Genomic DNA, 10,207 nt, shown 5'->3' on the forward strand with positions numbered 1-10,207 from the left:
ATATTGATGGAGAAGCTTTTGGAATTCAACAATGCCAAGGTTCCACTTAGGTGTGTTTCTGCCATCTAGTCCATGCCTCTTCCCTTACTCCCGCAATTGTATAATGATTGTATAATAGCAATTATTTCTCAGAAGTCACGGAAACACTGGATCAAAAGTAGTAAATGTTCATTTTATTGTTTTGAGGGGAGGGCAGAACCCACATTTATATGTTAACTAGAGGTTTAAAAATTGAATTGTCACAAATCCTCTGAAGTAGCTAGTACAAAGATTATTGATTGAAAGATGAAGAAATAAGTTCATAAATTTTGCCTAAAGAGTCACCTAGGAATGAGAGAAGGGCTACATACACAGGTGTGTTGACTTCTTTACTTTGCTACCTTTTTTGTTAGGTACATTTCCAATATGATAATTGTACATTTTCAATATTTTCAATAGATGGCTAAAACAGAAAAAAATTCCCAGTTACCCAAAAATGTTTAATTCACTTGTTAAGGCATAGATGTGGTAAAAGACTATTCATAGTTAATTGCACTGGTATGCATGTATAAAGACAATGTGGCTTTTGAAATGTTCCAATTCAATTCATTTGGAAAGTCATCACTATTTTATTGGATAAAAACTATAAAATGAAGAACAGGATGTTAAAATAGGAAGGTATTGCATTGAAAATTTCTATTGTCCATTACTGATATGTTCTCCCTCTCAAAATAGAAGTTAAAAAAATTCATACTGAGATTAAGGTAAAATATAATAATTAGAATAATAGGAGAGGACAGTATTGCATTCAAAGCATATATTGATTTGCATTTCATATGCCATAAAGCCTTCATCAAATGCTTTTCAAGTTAATATACTTTATTAGAAGAATAATTTTACTTGTTTTCTTTTGTGGGCCTTTACATGATCGTATTTTAAAACAGTCATATTTGACCCACTTACTCAGAGCATGTCAATATATGAATTCCATTTAATGTTAAAATATTTTACAAGTTACTTTTTTTTTAGAAAAAAACATTTTAATACTAAAATTACTGATATAAACAGAGGTATAAGATACCCAACTCACAAATGTAGATGGGAAATATATAAGAAAAAACAGATAATGTTTATTGGTGGTTTTCAAAATCAGTATTCAGCCTCCAATGATACATTTCTATTTTAGGTTAGCACCACTGATATAAAGTTACAAATTCTGGCAATTGAAGAAATCTTAGAGATTTTTATGAAGTCTATTAAAATATATTTAAAAGGTTTTCTATTTCTGACTAAAATTGCTGTAAGAAAACTCCTACCTCTTAAGACAACCCATTCCCCTTTGGGAAAGCTTTAATTGTTAGGAAATTTATTCTTATATGCAGCTAAAATCTACAAATATTAGTTCCATCCCTTGGCACAAAGCAAAACAAACCTCTCTTTCAAATTCATGGAGACATTGATCATGCATGTACATTATAAAAATTCACTTCTCTAGGATAAAAATCTACAATGCATTCATTTCATTGCACTTGTCATATTTCCAGTCCCCTTGCTATTCCATTTGCCCACTTCTTAATGAGCTCCAATTTGACAATGTACTTCCTAAAGAATGTTTTCTTTCTCATTGAGTCTGCAATTAACTTACTGATGTTATAAGCAAATACATAAGCCTCTGAAGGATGTGAGCATACATGCAACCTTATGGAAAGGATCAAGGGCATCTTAGAGATTAAAAAAAATAGTTAACCCCAGTCACCAAAATTCATTTCTCTGCTATGGAGAGTTCAATATTAAATGGCTGGTAGCCTTTAGAATTTCTAGGGAAGAAGATATGACTCACCTAGACATGATTTTTTCCCCTGATATACCTCGACAAAACTGAATAAGTGTTCAATGACCCCAAATGATGACTGTAAGTGCTGCTTCCAAGATTGAAATAGGTCTCAGTAATCCTAGAGCATAGAGTTTAGAATGCTGGGAAATTTGCTAGTATAAAATGAACCCAAATAATTAAAAAAAACCCAATAGATGTGGTCTATTATGACCAAAGTAAAGATGGAATGTCAACTCTTGTATTGTGGACAACTCTTAATTCCTTCTAAATTCACATTTTCTTTTCTTTGCTGTTATATCACATTATTGACTCATGATAAGTATAAAGGTTCTAGTAAAATCCTATAATTTTCTTTGTATGAACGTCTGTCTGATCAACACTCCACTATTATTTATTTACAAAATTGATTTTTCAATATGTTTGAAACTTTATGATTACTGATTTGAATTTCATCCTGTGAAATTTTGGTTAATCTTTCTGATGTATTGGTGCTTTTTTGGAATGTGCTTTGTGATCCCTGACATATTTGTAACACAAAAAAATTTGCTAAGCTTGGTATCTTAGTATCTTGCTATCATGACCTACTCTTTCTTTTTTTTTTAATTAATAAAGTATTTTATTTTTTTTTCCGTTACATGTAAAGATAGTTCTCAACTTTTGTTTATACAAGCTTTACAATTTCAGATTTTTCTCCCTCTCTCCCCTCCCTCCACCCTCCCCTAGACAGCAGGTAATCTGATATAGGTTTTATATATATATATATATATATATATATATATATATATACACATATATATATGTATATATGTATATATATATATGTATATGTATGTATATATATATACACATACATAATAACATTAATACTATTTCTGCATTAGTCATATTATAAGAGAAAAAATCAGAGCAATGATGAAAAACCTCAAAATAGGAAAAAAAAACCAACAGCACCAAAAACAAAAGAAATAGTATGGTTCATTCAGCATCTATACTCCGCAGTTCTTTTTTATTTTTTTCTTGCATTTGGAGATCCTCTTCTATCATGAGTTCCCTGGAACTCTTCTGTACCATTGCATTGGTGAGAAGAATATAGTCCATCACAGTAGATCAACACTCAATGTTGAAGATACTGTGTACAATGTTCTTCTGGTTCTGCTTATCTCACTCATCATCAGCCCACGCAAGACCCTCCAGGTTTCTCTGAACTCCTCCTGCTCATCATTTCTTACAGCACAATAGTATTCCATTGTATTCATATACCACAACTTGTCCAGCCATTCCCCAATTGATGGGCACCCCTTCAACTTCCAATTCCTTGCCACCACATAAAGAGCAGCTATAAATATTTTTGTACATGGGGGTCCCTCTCTCCTTTCCATGATTTCTTTGGGAAAAAAGACCCCAAAATGGTATTGCTGGGTCAAAGGGTATGCAATGCTTTATCGCCCTTTGGTCATAATTCCAAATTGCTCTCCAGAATGGTTGGATCAGTCCACAGCTCCACTAACAATGCATTAATGTTCCAATTTTTCCACAGCTTCTCCAACATTTATTATTTTCCTTTTCTGTCATTTTAGCCAATCTGATAGGTGTCAGGTGGTACCTCAGAGTTGTTTTAATTTGCATCTCTCTAATCATTAGAGATTTAGAGCATTTTTTCATATGGGAATAGATAGCTTTGGTTTCTTCATCAGAAAACTGCCTGTTCATATCCTTTGACCATTTCTCAATTGGGGAATGACTTGGATTCTTATAAGTTTAATTTAGTTCCCTATATATTTTAGAGATGAGGCCTTTATCAGAAGTACTGGCCACAAAAATTTTTTCCCAGTTTTCTGCCTCCCTTCTAATTTTGAATTCATAGCTTCTGTTTGTACAAATTTTTTTAAAATTAATGTATTCAAAATCATCGATTTTGCATTTTATAATATAATCTATCTCTTGTTTGGTCATAAACTGTTTTCCTTTCCAAAGATCTGATAGGTAGCCTATTCCTTTCTCTCCTAATTTACCTATGGTATCACCTCTTCTGTCTAAATCGTGTATCCATTTTGACCTTATTTTAGTATAAGGTGTGAGATGTTGGTCTATGCCTAATTTCTGCCATACTATCTTCCAGTTTTCCCAGCAGTTTTTGTCAAATACTGAGTTCCTATCCCAGAAGCTGGAGTCTTTGGGTTTATCAAACACTACATTACTAGTGTCATTTACTACTGCATTTCCTGAGCCTAGCCTATTCCATTGATCTACCACTCTATTTTTTAGCCAGTACTAGATAGTTTTGATGACTGCTGCTTTATAGTAGAGCTCCAGGTTTGGTACTGCAAACCCACCTTCCTGTTAATTTTTTTTCATTATTTCCCTGGATATTCTTGATTTTTTTTTCCAGATGAATTTTGTTATTATTTTTTCTAGCTCTATAAAATAATTTTTAGGTAGTCTGATTGGTATGGCACTGAATAAGTAAATTAATTTAGGCAGTATTCTAATTTTTACTATATTAGCTCTGCCTATCCATGAGCAATTTATATCTTGCCATTTATTTAGATCTGATTTGATTTGTCTGAAGTGTGTTTGGTAGTTGTGTTCATAGAGTTCCTGGGTTTGTCTTGGCAAGTAGACTCCCAAGTATTTTATATTATCTACCGTTACTTTATTTTTTTTTTATTTTTTATTTTTTTGGTTTTTTAGTGAGACAATTGGGGTTAAGTGACTTGCCCAGGGTCACACAGCTAGTAAGTGTTAAGTGTCTGAGTCCGGATTTGAACTCAGGTACTCCTGACTCCAGGGCCGGTGCTCTATCCACTGCGCCATCTAGCTGCCCCTCTACCATTACTTTAAATGGAATTTCTCTTTCTATCTCTTGCTGCTGGACTTTGTTGGTCATGTATAGAAATGCTGATGATTTATGTGGATTTGTTTTATATCCTGCTACTTTGATAAAGTTGTTAATTGTTTCAAGTAATTTTTGAGTTGATTCTCTGGGATTCTTTAAGTATACCATCATATCATCTGCAAAGAGTGATAGTTTTGTTTACTCCTTGCATATCCTAATTCCTTTAATTTCTTTCTCTTCTCTGATTGCTAAAGCAAACATTTCTAGTACAATATTAAATAATAGGGGTGATAATGGACATCCCTGTTTCACCCCTGATCTTATTGGGAAGGCCTCTAATTTATCTCCATTGCATATAATCCTTGCTGATGGCTTTAGGTAGATACTGTTTATTATTTTAAGGAAAGTTTCACCTATTTCTAAACTCTCCAGTGTTTTTATTAGGAATGGGTGTTGCATTTTGTCAAAAGTTTTCTCTGCATCTATTGAGATAATCATATGATTTTCGTTGGTTTTCTTATTGATGTGGTTGATTATGTTAATAGTTTTCCTAATACAACCTACTCTTTCATAAATATATGGAAAATAACAGGGTCAGGCACAGACCACTGGAACACTCTTCTTGATATCCCCCTCCAGGTTGATATTGACCTGTTAATCACTATTCTTTTTTTTCCCCTTTTTTATTTACATTTTAAGAAATATTCATAAGATTTATACTGCACAATCATATTCTTTCTTTAAATGTAAAATAAGTAATTACTTGTCAAGATTGGAAAATGCATGTGCATGTATATTTATGTGCATGATTATATGTAATAATATTTATAATAGCCAAAATTTGTATGGTGCTTTGAAATTCAGAAAGCTCTTTACATGCTTTAGGTTGTATGATCTTCTCATGAGCCAGCTACTATTATAATTACCATTTTTACCGATGATAAAACTGAGGCTCAGAAAGTTTCAGTGAGGGGCGGAGCCAAGATGGCAGATAGTAGCCAGCAAATTGAATGAGCTCTCCTTCTATTCCCTCAAAAAGAACATTAAATCAAGCCTCTAAATGGATTGTAAATCTATAGAACCTGCAAAGAGACAGAGAGACACAGTCTTCCAACCAGCGATAATTTAAACTTCAGGAAAGGTCAGTCTCACTCAGGCAAAAGGGAGGCTCAGCTCACTGCAGCACAGCATGCAGAAGAGGTTCAGGGCAAGTCAGCAGGAAGCTGTGGGCCACAGATGAGCAACTGAGACCCCTGGATCCTGGCACAACAAGCTGGTGGCACAGCAGAACACTGGCAAAACCCACCTGCACCAGCCGAGAGGCCAGGTTGCCATTTGTAGGGACAGCCACAAGATAGGTGCCTGAAGGCCAACTGATAACCAGGGCACTCAGACAGGAAGTCCACAGCGGTGAAAAATCTACAAGCAATAGAGGCCTCAGTGCAGATAGCTAGTGACACAGCCCCTATATCCCAGCACAAGAAGCTTGAAACAAGTGGTGCCTGGTGCCCCCAGAGGAGACCTCAACTTTAAAAAGATAAAAAGAATGAGTAAGAAACAAAGAAGAGCTCTCACCATTGAGAGCTTCTGTGTTGACAGGGAAGAGGAAAACACAAATTCAGATGAGGACAATATTCCCAAATTGCCTACAGGTGAAGCCTCAAGAAGGAAGATGAATTGGTTTCAAGAACAAAAAGCCTCCTTGGAAGAACTCAAAAAGGATTTTAAAAATCAATTGAAAGAAATGAAAAATGAAAAAAGAGTCAGCATCTTGGAAAAGGAAGCACAAAGATTGATTGAAGAAAACAACTCCTTAAAAAATTTATATGGCAAATGGAAAAAAAAAAGGTGCATAATCTCATTGAAGAAAACAATGCCTAAAAAATTAAAATTGGATAGTTGGAAGATAATGAATCCATGAGACACCAGGAATCAGTCAAGCAGAATCAAAAGAATGAAAAAATAGTAGAAAATGTGAAATATCGCATTGGAAAGACAACTGATCTGGAAAACAGATCCAGGAGAAACAATTTGAGAATCACTGGACTGCCTGAAAGCCATGATCAGAAAAAGAGTCTAGACACCATATTCCAGGAAATTATTAAGGAGAACTGCCTGGATATTATAGAAACAGAGGATAAAATTGTCATTGAAAGAATCCACCAAACACCTCCTGAAAGAGACCCCAAAAGGAAAATTCCAAGGAATATTGTAGCCACATTGAATAAGCCATTAATGAACTCCCTAAAAACAAATCCCCAGGGCCAGATGGGTTTACAGGTGAATTTTACCAAACATTTAAAGAAAAAATAATTCCAATATTATACAAATTATTTGGAAAAATAGGTGAAGAAGGAGTTCTACCAAATTTGTCTTATGACACAAATATGGTGGTGATAACAAAACCAGGCAGAGCCAAAACAGAGAAAGAACATTATAGACCAATTTCCCTAATGAATATGGATGCTAACATCTTAATAAGATATTAGCAAGGAAATTTCAGCAAGTGATTACCAGGATAATACACTATGACCAGGTGGGACTTATACCAGGAGTGCAGGGCTGGTTCAACATTAAGGAAACCTATCAACAAAATCAACAACATCAATAAGAAAACTAAACAAAAATCATATGATTATCTCAATAGATGCAGAGAAAGCTTTTGACACAGAACCCATTCCTAATAAAAAGACTAGAGAGCTTAGGAATAGGTAGAGCTTTCCTTAAAATAGTAAGCAGTATCTACCTAAAACCATCTGAAGCATTATATGTAATGGAGATACATTAGAGACCTTCCCAATAAGATCAGGGGTGAAATAGGGATGTCCTTTATCAACTCTATTATTCAATATTGTACTAGAAATGTTAGCATTAGCAATCAGAGAAGAAAAAGGAATTAAAGGAATTAGAATAGGCAAGGAAGAATCAAAACTATCACTCTTTGCAGATGATATGATGGTATACTTAGACAGTCCTAGAGAATCAACTCAAAAATTACTTGAAACAATTAACAACTTTAACAAAGTAGCAGGACATAAAATACATCCACATTAATCATCAGCATTTCTATACATGACCAACAAAGTCCAGTAGCAAGAGATAGAAAGAGAAATTCCATTTAAAGTAACGGTAGATAATATAAAATACTTGGGAGTCTACTTGCCGAGACATACCCAGGAACTTTATGAACACAATTACCAAACACTTTTCACACAAATCAAATCAGATCTAAATAATTGACAAGATTTCAATTGCTCATGGATAGGCAGAGCTAATATAGTAAAAATGACAATTCTACCTAATTCAGTGCCATACCAGTTAGACTACCTAAAAATTATTTTATAGAGCTAGAAAAAATAATAATAAAATTCATCTGGAAAAACAAAAAATCAAGAATATCCAGGGAAATAATGAAAAAAATGCACAGGAATGTGGATTAGCTGTACCAAACCTGGAGCTTTACTATAAAGCTGCAGTCATCAAAACTATCTGGTACTCGCTAAAAAATAGAGTGGAGGCTCAATTGAATAGGCTAGCCACAGGAGACACAGTAGTAAATGACATTAGTAACATAGTGTTTGATAAACCCAAAGACTCCAGCTTCTGGGATAGGAACTCAGTATTTGACAAAAACTGCTGCGAAAACTAGAAGAGAGTATGGCAGAAATTAGGTATAGACCAACATATTACACCTTATACTAAAATAAGGCAAAAATGGGTACATTATTTAGACAAAAGAGGTGATACCATAGGTAAATTAGGAGAGGAAGGAATAGACTACCTTTCAGATCTTTGGAAAGGAGAACAGTTTATGACCAAGGAAGAGATAGAGAATATTATGAAATGCAAAATGGATGATTTTGATTACATTAAATTAAAAAGTTTCTGTACAAACTGAAGTAATGCATCCAAAATTAGAAGGGAGGCAGAAATCTGGGAAAACATTTTTATTTCCAGTACTTCCGATAAGGGTCTCATTTCTAAAATATGTAGGGAACTAAATCATATTTATATGAATCCAAGTCATTCCCCAATTGAGAAATGGTCAAAGGATATGAACAGGCAGTTTTCTGATGAATAAATTAAAGGTATGTAGTCCCATATCAAAAAATGTTCTAAAGCATTATTGATTAGAGAGGTGCAAATTAAAACAACTCTGAGGTACCTCCTGACACCCATCAGATTGGCTAATATGACAAAAAAGGAAAAGAATAAATGTTGGAGAAGCTGTGGGAAAATTGGAACACTAATGCATTATTGGTGGAGCTGTGAACTGATCGAACCATTCTGGAGAGCAATTTGGAATTATGCCCAAAGGGCTATAAAGCTGTGCATACCCTTTGACCCAGCAATACCACTTTTGAGTCTTTTTCCCAAAGAGATCATAAAAAAGGGAAAAGGACCCACATGTACAAAAATATTTATAGCTGCTCTTTTTGTGGTGGCAAGGAATTGGAAATTGAAGGGTTGCCCATCAATTGGGTAATGGTTGAACAAGTTGTGGTATGTGAATGTAATGGAATCTATTGTGTTGTAAGAAACAATGAGCAGGAGGAGTTCAGAGAAACCTGGAAGGACTTGCATGAACTGAGGATGAGTGAGATGTACACATCAACATTTTGTGTTGAGCTACTGTGATGGACTATATTCTTCTCACCAATGCAATGGTACAGGAGAATTCCAGGGGACTCATGATGGAAGGAGATCTCCAAATCCAGAAAAAAAAAAGGAACTGTGAAGTAGGGATGCTGATTGAACCATACTATTTCTTTTGTTTCTGGTACTGTTGTTTTTCTATTTTGTGGTTTTTCCTCATTCCTCTGATTCTTCTCTTGTGGCATGCCTGATTCAGAAATAAGTTTAATGTTTTATATATATATATATATATATATATATATATATATATATATATATATATATATATATATATATATATATATATATATGTAATATATATATGTTGTAAGTTTAATTATATATATATATATATGTGTGTGTGTGTGATTGCCTGCTCTCTGGGGGAGGGGGGAGGGAGGGGAGGGAGGGAGAAAGATCTGAAATTGGAAAGCTTGTATAAACAAATGTCCAGAACTATCTTTGCATGTAATTGGAAAAAAAATACTTTTATCAGAAAAAAAAAAGGTTCAGTGAATAGCCCAGACTCACACAGTGAGCTTGTGTCTAAAACAGAATTTGAACTTGGTATTACTAATTCCAAACTATCACTCTATTTTGCCACAACTTACACATTATGTGATGGAATAATTTTCTCTAAATCCATTTTACTGTTTAATAAAACTTTAAATAAAAATGTGTTTTCACTTCAAAAACAAGTTGTCAACATTTAAAAGGGGTGGTAAATGTAAAATTAGAATTAGATTTGAAAATAATAATCAAATAGCCTAGTGATTGTCCCTCTACCCCAAAAAGAGGTGGGTTCAAATCCGACCAATATACTTTTAAAGTTATAGAAACATGGATATAATAAAATTAAGAAAATTAATTCATATGAAATAATAGAATAAAGCAATTAAATGTGTAAAATGGACATACAATTT

This window comes from Dromiciops gliroides, chromosome 6 (assembly GCF_019393635.1).
Source record: "Dromiciops gliroides isolate mDroGli1 chromosome 6, mDroGli1.pri, whole genome shotgun sequence".
Classification (NCBI taxonomy): Eukaryota; Metazoa; Chordata; class Mammalia; order Microbiotheria; family Microbiotheriidae; genus Dromiciops; species Dromiciops gliroides.